Source organism: Gorilla gorilla, chromosome 18 (genome assembly GCF_029281585.2).
Source record: "Gorilla gorilla gorilla isolate KB3781 chromosome 18, NHGRI_mGorGor1-v2.1_pri, whole genome shotgun sequence".
Classification (NCBI taxonomy): domain Eukaryota; kingdom Metazoa; phylum Chordata; class Mammalia; order Primates; family Hominidae; genus Gorilla; species Gorilla gorilla.
Genome location: NC_073242.2, coordinates 13,177,357 through 13,194,599, shown reverse-complemented (window position 1 = coordinate 13,194,599; position 17,243 = coordinate 13,177,357). Strand labels below are relative to the sequence as shown.

Below are 17,243 nucleotides of genomic sequence, written 5' to 3'. Positions count from 1 at the left end.
AAGCACCTACCACCATCTGACGTATTATATATGTATATATTTATTTGCATATTGTGGTTCACCCCTTCTAGAATGTGACGCTTCAGGAGAATAGGAATTTTTCTATTTTGTTCACTGCTGTATCCCCAGAGCCCAATACAGTGAATGCATGCAGTAGGCACTCAATTAAATATTTTTGAATAAGTGAATAAAAGTCAGATAGAGTTTGAATTCTGACTGTGGCACATAATAGCTGTGTGACCTTGGTCATGTGTATCTTCTTTTCTGAGCCTCAGTTTTTTTAACTATGAAATGGAGATGAGGGCATCTACCTTTGAGGACTGTCATAAAGTTTATCAACAATATATGTAAGTGTCAGAGTAAGGCCAGAGTAATATGGGCAACAAAAGCACTAAAAAAAGTAACTGCTATTATAGTTTTGCTGTCAATGACAGAGAAGAAATTCACCATGGGTTTGGATGCTGGGATTCAATTATTCATTACCCTTTATCATGAGGGCAACAGGGAGAGCTGTGTCCCCAAAACTTCCTGTGGCATTGAAGAAACCTCAGCTGATCAGATTTGGCCTTTGAGTTATTTAATAACTTTAAGAAACTGTTGCTGGACATCCGTCAGGCACTGGGCACCATGCTTACTCTCTGGGTCTGACATTTTGTACAGTGGGAACCACAAGAGAATCCTTTACTTTTATGAGAATGGCCTGGATGTTACCTGCAGAATAGCAAGCAGGTCTTTGTTCATCCTGTGAGCAAAATAGGCCAGATCTCGGCTGCCACCCACACCCAGCCAAGCCCCAGTAGGGCTGGCTGCATACCACTGCCACCATCACCACCCAGCGTCTGGAACGGGGTTAGTGATGAGTGATGGAGAGGACAGAAATACCTCTCGGAACAGGAGGTTGACATTTCTGGGGCAGGGCTTCAAAGCTCTGGCAAGGAGAACAGCAAGGGCACCTTGTTCTTCTTTCTGGGCCTGGGCTGCTCACAGCTATTTGCCCAGTTGCAAGAGTCACCGCCTAATGACCCATCAGAGTGACGCCTTGATGGGCGCACAGCTTGAGGGCAGAGGGTGGCATCAGTGGGGCTGAGGAACAGGCACTGGGCTTGGAGCCATAAGCTCAAGCAGGGAGTCCTGTCCCAGCCTCAGGTTTTGTATGACATTCAGTCATTTACCTGGGGATCTGCTGACTCAGGCTGCAAGTGCCACCATGTGATGGCTAGGCCAGTTTCTTCGCCTCTGAGATGCTGAGATGCTCATCTACAAAAGAAGATAAGTATTAGGTTGGTGCAAAAGTAATTGCAGTCTTTGCAATTACTTTAATGGCAAAACCGCAATTACTTTTGCACATCTCAGGGCTATTGGAAAGATTAGCGAAAGTAGGTTTATTATACGAAAGTGCACGGCTGACTGGCAGGTGGGGTGTTTCCCTTTCAAAGCCTCCACTCCCTTACCCATTAAATTGGGGCAACATCACATCTATTATCCTAGAAGTTGCTGTGAATATGTATAAGAGGATGTAAGCTGTTATTATCATCCTTCGTTTTTTTTCTTTTTGAGACAGGTTCTTACTCTGTTGCCCAGGCTGGAGTGCAGTGGCATGATCACAGCTCACTGCAGCCTCAACCTCCTGGGCTCAAGTGATCCTCCTGCCTCAGCTTCCCAAGTAGCTGGGACTACAGGTTCGCACCACCAAACTTGGCTTTTTTTTTTTTTTTTTTTTTTTTTACTTTTAGTAGAGATAAGATCTCACTATGTTAATCAGGCTGGTCTTGAACTGCTGAGCTCAAGTGATCCTCCCACCTTGGCCTCCTAAAATGCTAAGATTACAGGTGTGAGCCATCACACCGGCCTGTTATCACCCTTCTGTTGTCTCGAGTGTTCTAGGCTGAGAGCACAAATCTTTGTTCATACTTCTGTATAATGGGCATCATTCTCTATTCTCTATCACAGTCTACTGTGTGTAGTCTGCCCACCAAAAATATGTAAGTCTCGTAGTGGGCAGAGACTGTGTCTGCATTTGCTCAACACTGTCATTTCAACACTTGGCACTCAGGGAACAGCTGGGAAATGCCTTGTACCTTGGCAGTTTCTTTTTCATACTCCTTTAGATGTTCCATTCCATGAGGAGTCACCTAACTCTTTGCCTTCAAGGAACCCCAGGCTAGGAAGATGGACTGACTTACTATACAGGTACAGGGCTGGTGATGGACATCTGTGGTTTGTGTCTGCCCATTCTCTAATGACAGGATCCCCAAACTCTCTCCCTTCACCGCCCTCCAACCTGACGTCTCTTTAGGAAACTCCATCTCCTCTCTCTGGGACCACATGACTTGGTGAGGCTCATCCAAGAACTAGCTAATCAGCATATTTTTCTTCCAACCACAGTGATTGTTTTAGGGATAGCCATGTGACCCATATCAGACCAATGAGACACAGTCTTGGGATTTTTACTTCATCTATTGGGCCAGGAAGGCTCTTTCTACTGGGACTGTAAGCAGAGCAGGAAAAAGAGAAGAGTCAGTCATATTAACTCTTGATGACATCATTTCAATCTCTAGATCCAGCCAACAACAATTAGTGTCATTGTTATTAATATGTCACTGTATTTCAAGTCCAGATCTCAGACTGTTCGGTGACAGAAGCCAGTGAATTCAAGTGCTCTCTCTGCTTACACTGCTTTGAGTGAGGTTTCTATCACTTGCAACTGAAAGAATGCTGAGTAATTTCTAGCTAAAATACAGTGGTAAAGGACACAGTTGGTGGCATGAACTAAGTAACGCAGGACTTAGTAATTGTGTCTGAGAACACTGGCAAACACAGGCAATAATTACCCTTGAAAGGGCAAATAAAATTTTAACCAGGCAGCCTCACCCTGACCTTCTTTTGCCACAAGCTAGACTCTACTCATTTTCTAGTTAAGGTGCAAATGCCCTAGTTCCTGATTTGACATGCACAATATTGAAGAAGGAAAGAAAGAAGAGATGAAGAAATGACAGCCTTCAAGGAGCGATATCATTTAAAATTTAAAGCTGCTGAGTGTTGACTGCACAGTTTGTTAAGAGGGTATGCAAATTATATACAAACTGTATGCATATTTAAATTGCAAATCCCTTGTGACCTTCCTACAATGTGTTCTACACACCTGGGATGAGGCCCCAGGGGGAAACCCTGGTGGGACTTTCAATCAACATGTATTTATTTAATAAGCTCTTACTCTGCCTCTCTGAAAGGTGTTCAGCCTACAAGACTTGGTCTCTGCCCTCGAGGAGTTGGCAAGTAAGCCAGGGAGAAGGGAGGAACCACAAGACACAATTAGTGCATAATAGGAGACAAGATGTAATTAAGTGCTGAATGCTGGGCTGCAAACTGGAAGCAATTGGGTGAAGTTGCAAGGATGCCAATTTCAGCTCAATGCAAGGCAGAACTTTCTGGTGGATGAACCTGTCACTCAAGGGTAGTACAAACCCAGTTTCCATCTTACCAGAGCTTGATACAGATTTGAAATAATAAGAATAATGATAGTAATCATGGAGCTGGGAATCATACCAAATGGGTTTCAGTACTGGCTCTGTCAACAAACCATGTGACTTTGGCCAAATGCCTTTGTTTCTTCATCTATAAAGCGGGTCTAAATATCGCCCACCTTGCAGCATCATGAGCTTTAGAAATCCTGCAGGTAAGGTTTGTGAAAGACCCAAACTCACAACAAAAGCAGCAAAATGTCAACAGATAAGAGTCCGGTGGACAGGGTGTGGTGGCTTATGCCTGTACTCCCAGCACTTTGGGAGGCTGAGGCAGTCAGATCACTTGAGGTTAGGAGTTCGAGACCAGCCTGGCCAACCTGGCAAAACCCTGTTTCTACTAAAAATACAAAAATCAGCCGGGCATGGTGGAATGTGCCTGTAAACCCAACTACTCAGGTGGCTGAGGCAGGAGAATTACTTGAACCTGGGAGGCAGAGGTTGCAGGGAGCTGAGATTGTGCCACTGCACTCCAGCCAGGGCAACAGAGTTAGACTCCATCTCAAAAAAAAGAGTCAGGTAGAACAGAGTTCAGAGTCCTAGGTCTGCCATTTACAAGCTATTTATGTGGCCTTGGGTGAGTCATTGAGCCTCTCTGAACATCAAAAAATCATCATCATCATTATTATTATTGTTATTAGTGTTGTTGTTATTATGTCACTATAAATCTAATAAAGATGCTATAAAGATTGCTAAGCACCCTTAGCACAGTACCTGGTGCAGGTCATTGAAAAAATAATGACATGTATGTATTTACACAAACAGGCAAGCACATATTTGTACACATTTGTATTGTAATCAGGACCAGCCTTCCATCTTCTTTAGAAGCCTTCCCAACAGCAAGTGGGTGATCCCACTGCTTGCTGATGAGTGAGCTCTTTGAAAATGGAAACCAATCAAAAAGCACACTTACAATTGCACCCCAGAATCATCTCTCTAGCGCTCCCACAATGAATTTTTTTTTTTTTTTTGAGACAAAGTCTCACTCTGCTGCCCAGCCTGGAGTGCAGTGGCGCGATCTCAGCTCACTGAAACCTCGGCCTCCTGGTTTCAAGCGATTCTGCTGCCTCAGTCTCCGGAGTAGCTGGGAATACAGGCGCACACCACCATGCCTGGCTAATTTTTGTATTTTTAGTAGAGATGAGGTTTCGCCATGTTGGCTACACTGGTCTCAAATTCCTGACCTCAGGTAATCCGTCTGCCTTGGCATCCCAAAGTGCTGGGATTACAGATGTGAGCCACCATGCCCAACCTCCTTTCTTAAATGAGTTTTTGTTTCTTTGTTTGTTTTAGAAAAGTAGTACACACTAATAGACGAGTATTTGAGAAATTTCATATATAAATAAATATGTAACTGTGGATTACCCACAATTTCTCTGTCCATATAGGGGTAAAGACCACTTCCCAGACTTGTGGAAACAAACATACCACAGGAACCTTTGTGAGCTAAACAACTTCCCAGGTATGACCACAAAATATGTTGTGACAACATATGGGCTAGAGGGCAAATGTCGAATCAGACACTGAGCTGTTTTTCAAGAAGTGCCTGGGAAAATACCAATAAATACTGCCAGTCACTCACTGGAATGACTAAAATGAAAATAAAACTGACAAAATCAAGTGTTGTCAAAGATGTGGAGGAACACGAACTCTTGCAGTGCTGGTAGGACTTTCAATCGGTACATCACTTTGGAAAACCAGCAATGTAATCATTAACACTAAACACCTGCCCATCCTATGACTGAGGAATGTCACTCCTACGTACATGGCTGTTTTGTACTGAATTGTGTCCCACCCAAAATTTGTATGTTGAAGTCCTCTCAGTAGGGTCTTTAAAGAGGTGATCAAAGATTAATGAGGTTACTGGAGTGAGCCCTAATCCCATATGACTGGTGTACCTATAAGAAGAGGAAATCAGGACACAGACATCTACAGAGGGGAAAAAATTTATGTGAAGGCACAGGGCCATTTATAAGCTAAAGAGAGAGACCTCAGAAGAAACCAAACCTACCAACACCTTGATCTTGGACTTCTAGCCTCCGCAACTAAGAAAACAAATTTCTGTTGTTTCAGGCACCCAATCTGTGGTTCTTTGTTACGGTAGCCCTAGAAACTAGCACAGTGGCCAAGAGAAAGAAGTGCTCCTGCTCACTGAAAGACCTGTGATATGTTCATATGATAGTATATGATGTAGCAATAAAGAAAGAACAAATTGGATACATGCAACCATATGGGTGAATCTCACAGGCATTGTTGAGTAAAAGAAACCAGACACAAAGAGTACATCTTGTTTGCTTCCATTTATGTGGATGTTTAGGCAAAACTAACATGTGGTGCTAGAAGTTAGAACAGTGGTTGCCTCTGGGAGGTTATTAACTGGAAAGGAGTATAAGAGAGCAAGCTAGAAATCTTCTATATCTCGATCTGGGGTTTGGCTACACATTGTAAATATGTGTAAAAATCAGTCAAGCTGTAATTGTTGCAGAGTCTCTGTGTAGGATGATAAAAAAATTTGGAAGTAGTAGTGGTAATAGTTGTACAAAACTGGGACTGCAGTTCATGTCACTGAATGTTATAGTCTAAAATGGTTCAAATGGGCTGGGGGCAGTGGCTCATGCCTCTAATCCCAGCACTTTGGGAGGCTGAAGCAGGTGGATCGCTTGACCTCAGGAGTTTGAGACCAGCCTGGGCAACATGGCAAAACCTCGTCTCTACAAAAGATATAAAAATTACCCAGGTGTGGTGACATGTGCCTGTGGTCCCAGCTGCTTGGGAGGCTAAGATGGAAGAATCACCTGAGCCTGAGAGGCAGAGGTTGCAGTGAGCCAAGATTGCACTGCTGCACTCCGGCCTGGTTGACAGAGTCAGACCCTGACACACACACACACACACACATTCAAATGGCAAATTTTAGGTTGCATATCAATTACCACAATAAAAAATGTTCAAAAGAAAAAAAAGTAACCAAGGTGTATGCTTCAGATGTGTGCCCTTTCCTGTATGTTATGCCTCTGGATATAAATAGAAAAAAAACTGTCAGAGAATATTTTACAATATGTACGTGATACAGCTGTGATGTGTACTTTTCTCCAGGAAATCTCATCCTCAAAACGAGGCTATGACTTTTAAAGCAGGGAGGTTTGGCTGACTTCCCTCTAGATTCCCCTTCTCCGAGATTTTTTATTTTATCATTTTTATCTCTTTTCTTAAAATTTCAGTGAATCATCTTCCCTGATGGCCAGAGTGAGGGTTATGGAGGCCTCATATGAATGAGAATGTCATTGTATAGACTCGAGGAAAAATGTAAAGATCTGATGTAAAGACCTCCCTTTCTAACTCACAACCCTTTACCCCAAAACTCATTTTTGGTTGGTTGGTTGGAGAAGATGTTTATGAAAAGGGCATAATTAACAGGGCAGGTGCCTTTTGTTACAAGCAAATAATAACAGCGGAAAAAACAGACATATAATTAGTTGGGCTTTTTTGGTGCTTGAGTGTTACTACTGCTGATATTAAGTAAAGAACATGATGCCCAATTGTGCTCTGAGTATGGAGTTGATTCACTTTCAGCTGGTGGAGATGTGGGTTTTTGGGGGACGTTGAAAGTGGACTTGAATTTTTTTTAATAAAATAAAAAAGATTAACTCCTGAAAAACACATGAGTGAGTGGTTGCGATTTTTCCTAAGTCTTCCATTGTGGAAGTCTTCCCAAGACCACTTTCTTCTGTGTTCTAGTCATTGTCACTTGGATAAGCAAAAGTATAAATCCTTTCTAAAGATGCTCTATTATAAAGACACGTGCATATATATGTTCATTGCAGCACTGTTCACAATAGCAAAGACATGGAATCAACCCAAATGTCCATCAGTAATATAACAGATAAAGAAAATGTGGTACTTATACACCATGGGACACTATGCAGTCATAAAAAAAATGAGATCATGTCCTTTGCAGGGACTGGGATGGAGCTGAAGGCCATTATCCTTAGTAAACTAATGCAGGAACAAAAAATCAAATAACACATCTTCTCACTTATAAGTGGGAGCTAAATGAAGAGAATACATGGACACAGAGAGGGGTACAATACACACTGGGGCCTATTGGAGGGCAGAGAGTGGGAGGAGGGAGAGGATCAGGAAAAATAACTAACAGGTACTAGGCTTAAAACCTGGGTGATGAAATAATCTTTACAACAAACCCCAGTGACACAAGTTCACCTACGTAAGAAATCTGCACATGTGCCCATGAACTTAAAAGCTAAAAAAAGATTTCACTAAAAAAAAGTTTGATGTTCTCTTCCACAAACTCTCACTGTTATAACCTATTTCTGTTCATCAAATAAACTAGGGAAAAGACTAAGCCCATATCTCTCATGCCTACCCCATCAAAACAAAACAGAGAGCAACAGGGAGTAGGGGCACTTCTCAGCCCCACAGTTAATCCAGAAGCTCCTAGCACAGGTCCACCTCTGCATGGGATGCCAAGTAGAGAGGGATGCAGGTACCACTTTCTGACCCTCTGCCTATGATGTTCTGCCTGCACCCAAAGATGCTGCTAGTATTTCCTGAGCCCTTTGCTCAAAATCCACAGAGCATGTATTCAAAATCAAGCCTTCTGTATCATCTAGGCATGTTTTTACCTGCAAGTGGCACATGGTACCTTACACAAATAAGGGTCTATTTTTCTTACATAACAATATATCTAGAGGTAAACAGCTGCTGTGTTCATTCAGAAGCTTGGTGATGTCAGGGGTGGTGCCTCTATGTTTCTCTGAATCTTTCCTTCATGATTGTTATCTCATGTTCTCAATTGGCTACTCAGGATCTAAGCATGATGTTCATATTCAAGGCAGGACAAAGGGAGGAAAGGGTGGTGCCAGCTTCATCTTGTCCTTTTTTCAATTGAGAAAGCAATCTTCAGTGCAAAGAGGCTAGAAAATAAATATTTGGCTTTCCAGGCACTATAGAGGAAAGAAGCCAGGGCATGGGGTGAGAATAGTTACAGAGTGTCCACTCGGCTAGCTAGCCTCCAGGCCATCTTTGACACACCTTCCACATGGGTGAAATCTGCCTATCCATGTGAATATGGTAAGCATGAAGGCTGAAGTTCTTGAGTTTCAGAGAATCAGGGCTTCCAAGATGGCTGGATTTGTATGTCTCTATTCTCAGTTCTTCTTCTGGGTTCTCTCGGAAGTGGACGCCAAGAAGGAATTTGACATGCACAAGATTTATTGGGGGAAATGCCTATGAAGGAAAAAGGAGAAGGGAAGAGGAGGAGGTGGGGAGAGGCTTTAGACCATGATGCGGGTCTGACACCTGGGAAAGGAGAAAGGGAAGGAAAGAGGATGTGGTAGGGAGATGCTCAAACTGCCTGATTAGCCTCCAAGCACGTGTTGTCTACTAGAAGAATCTTCATCAGGCAGGATGAGCTGGCACTGGCACCCTCATCCTACTTAGTTACTGGCTCAGTGCGGCCAGGAGAATATGGCCTCATAAAAAACGCTGTAGTGGATTTGACCATGCAGCAGCTGGAGACGATCAGCCAACCGCCCTAATTACAGCAGGTTTCCTTAAAGGCATATGTAAGCAAGGGACCTCTGTGGCTGCAATTTCAGTCCGTCTCCTATACCTTCGCTTACCTCATCCTTTATCATACCAAAACTATGTGAAATCCTGAGCCTCTGGAAGTTCTATACAGGAGGACTTCCGCTGGTCATCTTACTGCAAAGAGATGGGGCATTGTATTGAAGCTGCATTTGCATAGCAGTCATGGTTGCTGTTTTACATGGGTTGCATGGTCACTCCACATGGCTTAGGGTGGATGCTAAAACCACCCCTATGAGCCTTGTTTTCTGTTGAATTGTGTTTCCCAAGAAGATAATATTGCAGTCTTGATCCCCAATATTTGCAAATATGACCTTATTTAGAAATAGGGTCTTTGCGGATGTAATCAAGAAGAGGGCCTACTCGTCCTAACCCAATGACTGGTATCCTTATAAGAAGAAGAAATTTGGATGCAGAGACACACCAGAGAATGTCCTGGGATGACAGAGGCAAAGATTAAAGTGAAGCATCTAAAAGCCAAGGAACACCAAGGATTGCTAGAGGTCACCAAAATCTAAGAGAGAGGCACGGAACAGATTCTCTCGGTGCCTCCAGAAGGACCAATCCTGCCGACACCTAGATTTCAGACTTCTAATCTCCAGAACTGTGAGAAAATCAATTTCTGTTGTTGTGAGCCACTCAGTTTGCAGTAATAGTATCCCTAGGAAACTCACACACCTCTGTGGATGCTGGCCTTGTCCTGGGCTCCTCCACATGTCTCATAGCCACACACAAGGCCATCAACTCAGACATGGTGGCCAGGATTCTCCTAGTCTTGCAAACTGAGGCTGCAGGTCAGAGAATCTCTCCTGCCTTTGGGGTATAGGGAATAAAATTATCATGCCTGGGCATTATCAGGTCTCATTTGACTTGCTTCTACATGAGGTCTTTCTGTATAGTGTGATATTAGAGGAACTCCCTGGACTTAGGAGCCCAAATGTTCATGATGAGTCAGGCTTTGGGTTGAGAGCCCAGGCTTCGGGGTCAGGTGACCTGAATGTGAATTCTGTCTTCAGCTGTTCGTGGTTAGAGCAGCTTGGGGAGTGTATTAGTCCACTTGGGCTGCCATAACAAAATACTATTATAGACTGGGTAGCTTAAATAACAGAAATCTGTTTTCTCATAATTTTAGAAACTGAGAAGTCCAAAATCAAGGCACTGGCTGATTGAGTTCCTGGTGAGGGCTCTTTTTCTGTCTTGTAGACGTTCACCTTCTCACTTTGTCCTCATATGGTACAGAGAGAAAATGCTCTGGCGTCTCTTCCTTTTCTTATAAGGGCATCAGTCCTATCAGATCAGAGCCTTACCCCTCTGACCTCATTTAACCTTTATCACCTCCTTGCAGTTCCTGTCTCCAAATACAATCCCATGGGGGGTTAGGGCTTCAACACAGGAATCGAGGAGGGGAGGGACAGGAAATTCAGTCCACAATGGGCAGCAACACAACTTCTCAGAGCCTTAGCTTTTCTTGTAAAATGAAGTTGATAATACTTCCTTAAAGAGTTCTGGGAAGGATTCAGTGAAGTCCCTCCTTCATTGTGAATGGCAACTATATGGCACATTTGTACCATTATTGTCATCATTATTTTAAAAACAATAATGAGGGCCAGGCATGGTGGCTCACGCCTATAATCCCTGCACTTCGAGAGGCCAAGGCGGGCAGATCACAAGGTCAGGAGATTGAGACCATCCTGGCCAACATGGTGAAACCCTGCCTCTACTAAAAATACAAAAAAAATTAGCTGGGAGTGGTGGTGTGCGCCTGTAGTTCCAGCTACTCGGGAAGCTGAAGCAGGATAATTGCTTGATCCCAGGAGGCAGAGTTGCAGTGAGCCAAGTTCGCACCACTGCACGCAAGCCTGGCGACTGAGTGAGACTCCGTCTCAAAAAAAAAAAGAAAAAAATACTGATAATGAGGATGATGATAATTCTGTGGTTCTGGAGAATGCCTATCTTTGAATACTCCTTACTCTGCCCTCTTTTAATTATTTCTTTTCTAAAAATCCCATTCTTGGCCAGGCATGGTGGATCACACCTGTAATCCCAACACTTTGGGAGGCTGAGGCGGGTGGATCACCTGAGGTCAGGAGTTCGAGACCAACCTGGCCAACATGGTAAAACCCCATCTCTACTAAAAATAAAAAATAAATAAAAAATAATTAGCCAGGAATGGTGGTGGGCACCTGTAATCCCAACTACTTGGGAGGCTGAGGCAGGAGAATCTCTCGAACCCAGAAGGCAGAGGTTGCAGTGAGCTGAGATTGTACCACTGCACTCCAGCCTTGGCTACGAGAGGGAAACTCCATCTCAAAAAAACAAACAAGCAAAAAATTCCCATTCTTGACTCCAGTTTCTGGAATTCCCAATTGGGCAATTAAGTACAGTTTAGGGTATCAGTAAAGCAGAGCCCCAGAGAGACTGAGCCTAAAAGAGAATTAATAAGAACATCTGAAAGGAGAAAGCAAGAGCAAGCAAATGAGAATAAATGTATTTCAGCACAACTATATAAATGTGTGTATTTTGAAAAACAAAATTATATGTTACTGCTTACTGTTATTTTGTTCTAAATTGCATATGGCAGCAGTGTGATTGATATTTTCAGAGCGCTGGGCCTCTAAATACTCCAACTGTACCTTATTGATTTTACCTTGTTATGTAACCCTATATGCACCAATGCACCCCACCCCCCCCCCGCCCCCACCAAGAAACAGAATAGCATGTGGAAAGGCCCTTTGGCAGAAGAAAGGATGCAAAGTCAAGTTACAAATGGCAGGCCAGTGTGGCTAGACTAGTGTGAGGCAGAAGGAGAATGTTTTAAGACAACTATGATGTGATAGGGCATTTTAAATGATCCCTCTGGCCTCTGGAAGCCACATGGAGAAAAGGTTGAAAGGAGTGAGCATGGACCTGGGACAGCAGGGGCAGCATCCCAGATGAGAGGTAGTGATGGAAATCACTACTGATACTTATACGACTTAATAATAACAATAAAGTCTAATCCCACCTCTCATTTATGCCTCACAAACAGACTGTGGCGTGTACTGCCTCTGCTCAGAACAAAGCCTAGAGCTGCCTCATCTTGCAGATTCCAGCCCAGGACAAGCAGAGAACAGTAAATTTCAGAATCAGACAATTTGCAAAGACATTAAATCCCCAGCCCCAGACCTAGCTGCAGGTCTGTATGATACAGGACAGAAGCATAATTTTCCAGAACCCAGAGCGGACGTGAAATGTGAAGACAAATCCCAATGCAGGTATTTGGCGACCGAGAACAGAGACTTGGAAGAAAGAGAACGGAAGCAGGAGTAATTGAGGAGCTGTTCTCTGCTCATTGTTCCTTTGTCCCCTCATTTAATCCTCTCAGCCACCCTGCAAGGGAGAGTTTACTCTCCCCATTTCCTAGGTGAGCAAACTGAGGCATAGAGGGCCTGAATCCCTTTTTGATTTATAGACAGGGTCTTGTTCTACTGCCCAGGCTGGAGTACAGTGGCACCATCCTAGCTCACTGAAGCCTGGAATTCCTGGGCTCAAGCAATCCTCCCACCTCAGCCTCCTGAGTAGCTGGGACTACAGACATGAGCCACCATGCTCCACGAAGGGACTGAATGCCTTGACCAAGTGATGGAGCCATCTTGACCATCGTTTCCTTGTAACTGATTCCTGAGTTTCTGACCTTAGCCACAGTGCTAGATAATCACTCTCCCCAGGGTTACAGCAACCTCAAAAGAAGGGCCCTAATCTCATGACTAAAACAAAGGTCTATGTGACTCCTAAGAGAAATAAGGACTAACACCTAGTCCCCACCCTCCATATGCATGTCTCCAAGCCACACACACGGGTCATCGCACGCTAAGACGCTCTGACGGAGGCACTGTTGATATTTATACTCCTATTCAGTAGATGAATAAATGGCTCTGAGAGGTAAAGTTACTTGTCCAGGGAACACAGATGGTTGGGTGGATTTGAGTCTGCACTATTTGTTCTGCCTGGGAGGAGACAGGTCATAGTGCATAGGTAACATGATTGAAGACATCAAGCTGCTCTTTTATTATTTTCACATTGATACTGAAGAGTGGCATAACTGTTATGGAATGTATTGTTCTTGTTTCTCTCTGCACATCCAATTTATTTAAAAAAATAAAAATAAAAAACCATACACTCTTTTTTCAAAGTGTAGAGGATCCAATCACTTCTAGCCACCTTCAGTGCTCATACTTTGCCCCAAGATCCTGTGGTCTCTCACCTAGATTATCACAATGGCCTCCTGATCAGCCTGTCTGCATCCATCCTCGCTCCCCACCTATCTGCCCCCTCACATGAGTGTCAGAATGGTTCTGTTAAGAAGTAATCGGGTCAGAGCACTCATCTGCTCAAACCTCAGCTCACTCAAGGTAAATCCCACATCCTTCACAATGGCCCACAAAGCCCCATGTGATCTGATCAACACCTCCTATTTTCTCTTCCAGCTCATCTTCTCTCTCTAATCCTCTCTTTTCCCTCTGCACTCTCTCTGGCCCTCAGGCATGCTCCTGCCCCAGGGCCTTTGCACATGCCCTTCCCTGGAATGCTCTTTCTTCAAATACCTGCAGGCTTCACCTTCACATCTCTTTCAGGCTTCTACTCAACTACCATCTCATCCAAAATTCTTCCCTGACCACCCTTTAGGACACACCCATGTCCCTCTCTACCTTCCATACTCTGCTTTACTTTTCCCCTGTAACCCCTGACATAGCACATATTTATCTGTTTTTTGTTTGTTTGTTTGTGTTTTCAAATAAACTACCTTCCACACTGCAAAGTAAGCTCCATAAGCAACAGAGGGAAGTGGCTTTGTTTGGTCGGCTGCTGTCTGCACAGTACCTAGGACAATGTCTGGTGCAGAGAAGGAGGGCAAGAAATATTTATTAAATGAATGCGTGAATAAATAAATGCTCAGGATAGAAAAAAATCAGACATGAGGACATGAGGCTTCCCCTTATCAAAGGCCCCCTATTGTAAGGGTAAGAGAAAGGAAAATGTGTTTATAGTGCACCTACACTGTGTCAACATGGCAGTTAGGAGGGCAGCTCTGACTCAGACAGGGCTAGATCCAAATTCCTAGCTTTGCCTCTTGCTAGCTGGATGACCTGGGAAAATTACCTGCCTGCTCTAAGCTCAGCCCCCTCACCTACGCAATGTGGATACTGAGATCACCTGCCACCAAGGATGTCCTACGTAGGAGATACAAAATGCATTCCAAGTGCCTGATGCCTGAGAAGTGGCAATAAATATTAGCTATTCAAATTTTTACACCAGCTGACCTCCCTGAGACAGTAAAAGTGCCTCTTTCCTGAAGTACAATCAGGACTTTCAAATTTATTTTTTTTCAGATGTGAGGTAATCAGAGTGCAGAGAGGAATTCCACTAGATAGAAAAATCCAAGAACTGACCTAAATAAACATTCCTCCCTCATATCGTTTTTGACCTGTGCTATTTAAACTTTGAAATGATGCAATACACGGATGCTCCACCTGAGATACCCAGACACCAATTACCTCCACATTCTAATCTCTGATTCCAGACTTTGATGGCCTGCAGTAATTCTGGAAGCTATTTTTCCGGATAAGAAAATGATCAGCACGTATGATGTACATAAGTAGTATTTGGGCTTGAATGGTCACAGAAAGAAGGCAGCAGGGAGCACGTCTGTTTGAGGCACAGGTATTTGGTTGGAAGAACTCTGGTCCAATAGTCCTATGAGTAAGGTCCTGAGAATTAGCACAGATCATTTACTTCTCTCTTGGGTCCCCTGGGGTTAGCTTTTACATTTAGGCAGAGACCCCCAAGCTTGCATGTGTCACTGTGATAGAGGACGTATTTCTCCTATGCTGATTCTGCTTTACTTGTTCATTAAAATCACCATCATCTGAGCAAAAAGGCAAAGTGTGGAACATTCAGTATCTTGTAATCCCACTTATGTAAATTATATAGATGTGTGTTTCTTTAAGCACTGGAAAGATATCTGGAAAGATGCTCTTTAAAATAGAACGTGGTTAAATGGCTATTCAGGGCTGATGGGAATTTGGATGAGTTGAGGGGTTTTTTGTTGTTTTAATCTTCCTTGTATTATTTGAAGTTTCTAAAATTTCTGCAAATTATCTGTGTAACAGAAAAGAAACAATAAAGCTATGTTCATTTCCAAAGGAAAAAAGTCATCATCATCATTACCATCATCATCATCATTACCATCATCATCATCATTATCGTGATCATCATCATCACAAACAATATTGGACCGTGGCCAGTTACCATGCTTGAATTTTCCGATATTTGTGGCAGAGCTGGGGTCTGGTACCTGGTGGTGCCCACTCTAAGAAGGCCAACTGGGGGTCGGGCATGATGGCTCATGCCTGTAATCCCAGCACTTTGGGAGGCCAAGGCAGGTAGATCACGAGGTCAACAGATCAAGACCATCCTGGCCAACATAGTGAAACCCCATCTCTACTAAAAATACAAAAATTAGCTGGGCATGATGGCATATGCCTGTAGTCCCAGCTACTCAGGAGGCTGAGACAGGAGAATGGCTTGAACTGTGGAGGCGGAGGTTGCAGTGAGCCAAGATCGTGCCACTGCACTCCAGCCTGGCGACAGAGCGAGACTCCGTCTCAAAAAGAAAAAAAGAAGGCCAACTGGGAAGCCAATGAGTTGACTGTTGGTTTCCTAATGAATGGAGGTTGCAAGTTATTTGGGCATTTGTCAGTGGCATCTAAAAGTCCTAAACTGATGTGCCACGTGGGGCAGTGTTGACTCTCATCTTTCCCACTTCTACCTGTATTTGTAGAAGTGAGCAACTTGATGGGGGTCCAAATGCTGGCAGTCTGTTTGTTGAACAGAAGTATTCTAACCCCCTTAGCACAGAGGCAAGTGGGCAAAAGAGAGGGCACAGAGATTTCTGGTCACTCCAAGCCATGCCAGGCTGAAACTTCCTGGCGGTGTCGAGGAAAAAGGCTGATGAATTTCCCTCATTTATTCCTTTATTAATTAGTACGTGTTAGGCATCTACTGGAGGGCAGACACTAGATCAAGGCTTGGATGTGATCCAGAAAAAAACACCTGTCCTCATGGAGCCCACAGTCTAGAGGGGAAGGCGGGCAGTAAACGTATAGTAAGGCTTTGCAAAACTAATCTTAGATGGGCAGTGCTGAGTAGAATATAAATCAGACACTGAGATAGTCTAAATCAAGAGTCAGTAAATCACAAACTAATAACAATTTTTTTACATTTTTAAAGGGTTGTAAACAAACAGAATAATATGTAATAGGGACTTTTGGTGCCTCATAAAGCCTGAAGTACTTACTCTGGCCCTTTGCTGAAAGTTTGCTGATGCTTGGAAAAATCGAAAAGGACACAGGGAGAGGACATGTAAAGGCAGAGAGGTCAGAAGAACCTCTCTGAAGATGCAACACAAGCTGAAACCTGACCAAGCAGGACCCAGTCATGGGAATAGCCTGTGTGGTCCAGAAAGAGAGTCATCAAGTGCTAAGGTCCTGAGGCAGGGAGGAGGCAAGTGTGGCTGGAACATTATAGTGGAGGAGTTGGGTGGTGTGAGGTGCAGGGAACCAGGGGCCACAGCATGCAGGCTGTGGTGAGTAGCAATAGGAAGCGGTGAGCTTTGAGCTCTGCAGATGTCTGCCTGTGTGTCTGCCTCTCCATCTGTAGACATCTATCTATACATATCTCTCACTGCAATGAAGCAATATTTAGATAGACAATAGAGAGATTGATTTACTTTTTGTTGTTGTTGTTGTTGACTCAGAGTCTTTCTCTGTCACTGGAGTGCAGTGGTGCAACCTCGGGTCACTGCAACCTCTGCCTCCCGGGTTCAAGTGATTCTCGTGTCTCAGCCTCCCGTGTAACTGGAATTATAGGTGTGTGCCACACACCCAGCTAATTTTTTGTACTTTTAGTAGAGACAGGGTTTCACCATGTTGGCCGGGCTGGTCCCGAACTCCTGACCTCAAGTGATCCACCTGCCTCAGCCTCCCAAAGTGCTGGGATTACAGGCATGAGCCACGGCACCTGGCCTGATTTACTTTTAATTTTGAAATAATTATAGATTCACAGCAAGTCACAAAATAG

The 17,243-nt window shown here is 43.8% G+C and overlaps 1 long non-coding RNA gene across 5 annotated transcripts in view; it reads right to left on the bottom strand.

Annotated features, from left to right (window-relative positions):
- Positions 1 to 17,243, bottom strand: part of LOC134757488 (uncharacterized) — a 439,709-nt gene that overhangs the window by 245,036 nt on the left and 177,430 nt on the right. For 4 of the 5 annotated variants that reach the window (XR_010131494.1, XR_010131492.1, XR_010131491.1 and 1 more), the window contains one exon: positions 1,173 to 1,257. The exons of the other annotated variant lie outside the window; for it this stretch is intronic. This is a non-coding gene — a long non-coding RNA (uncharacterized lncRNA). The remainder of the gene's footprint in view (positions 1 to 1,172; positions 1,258 to 17,243) is intronic. 5 annotated transcript variants of the gene reach the window in all.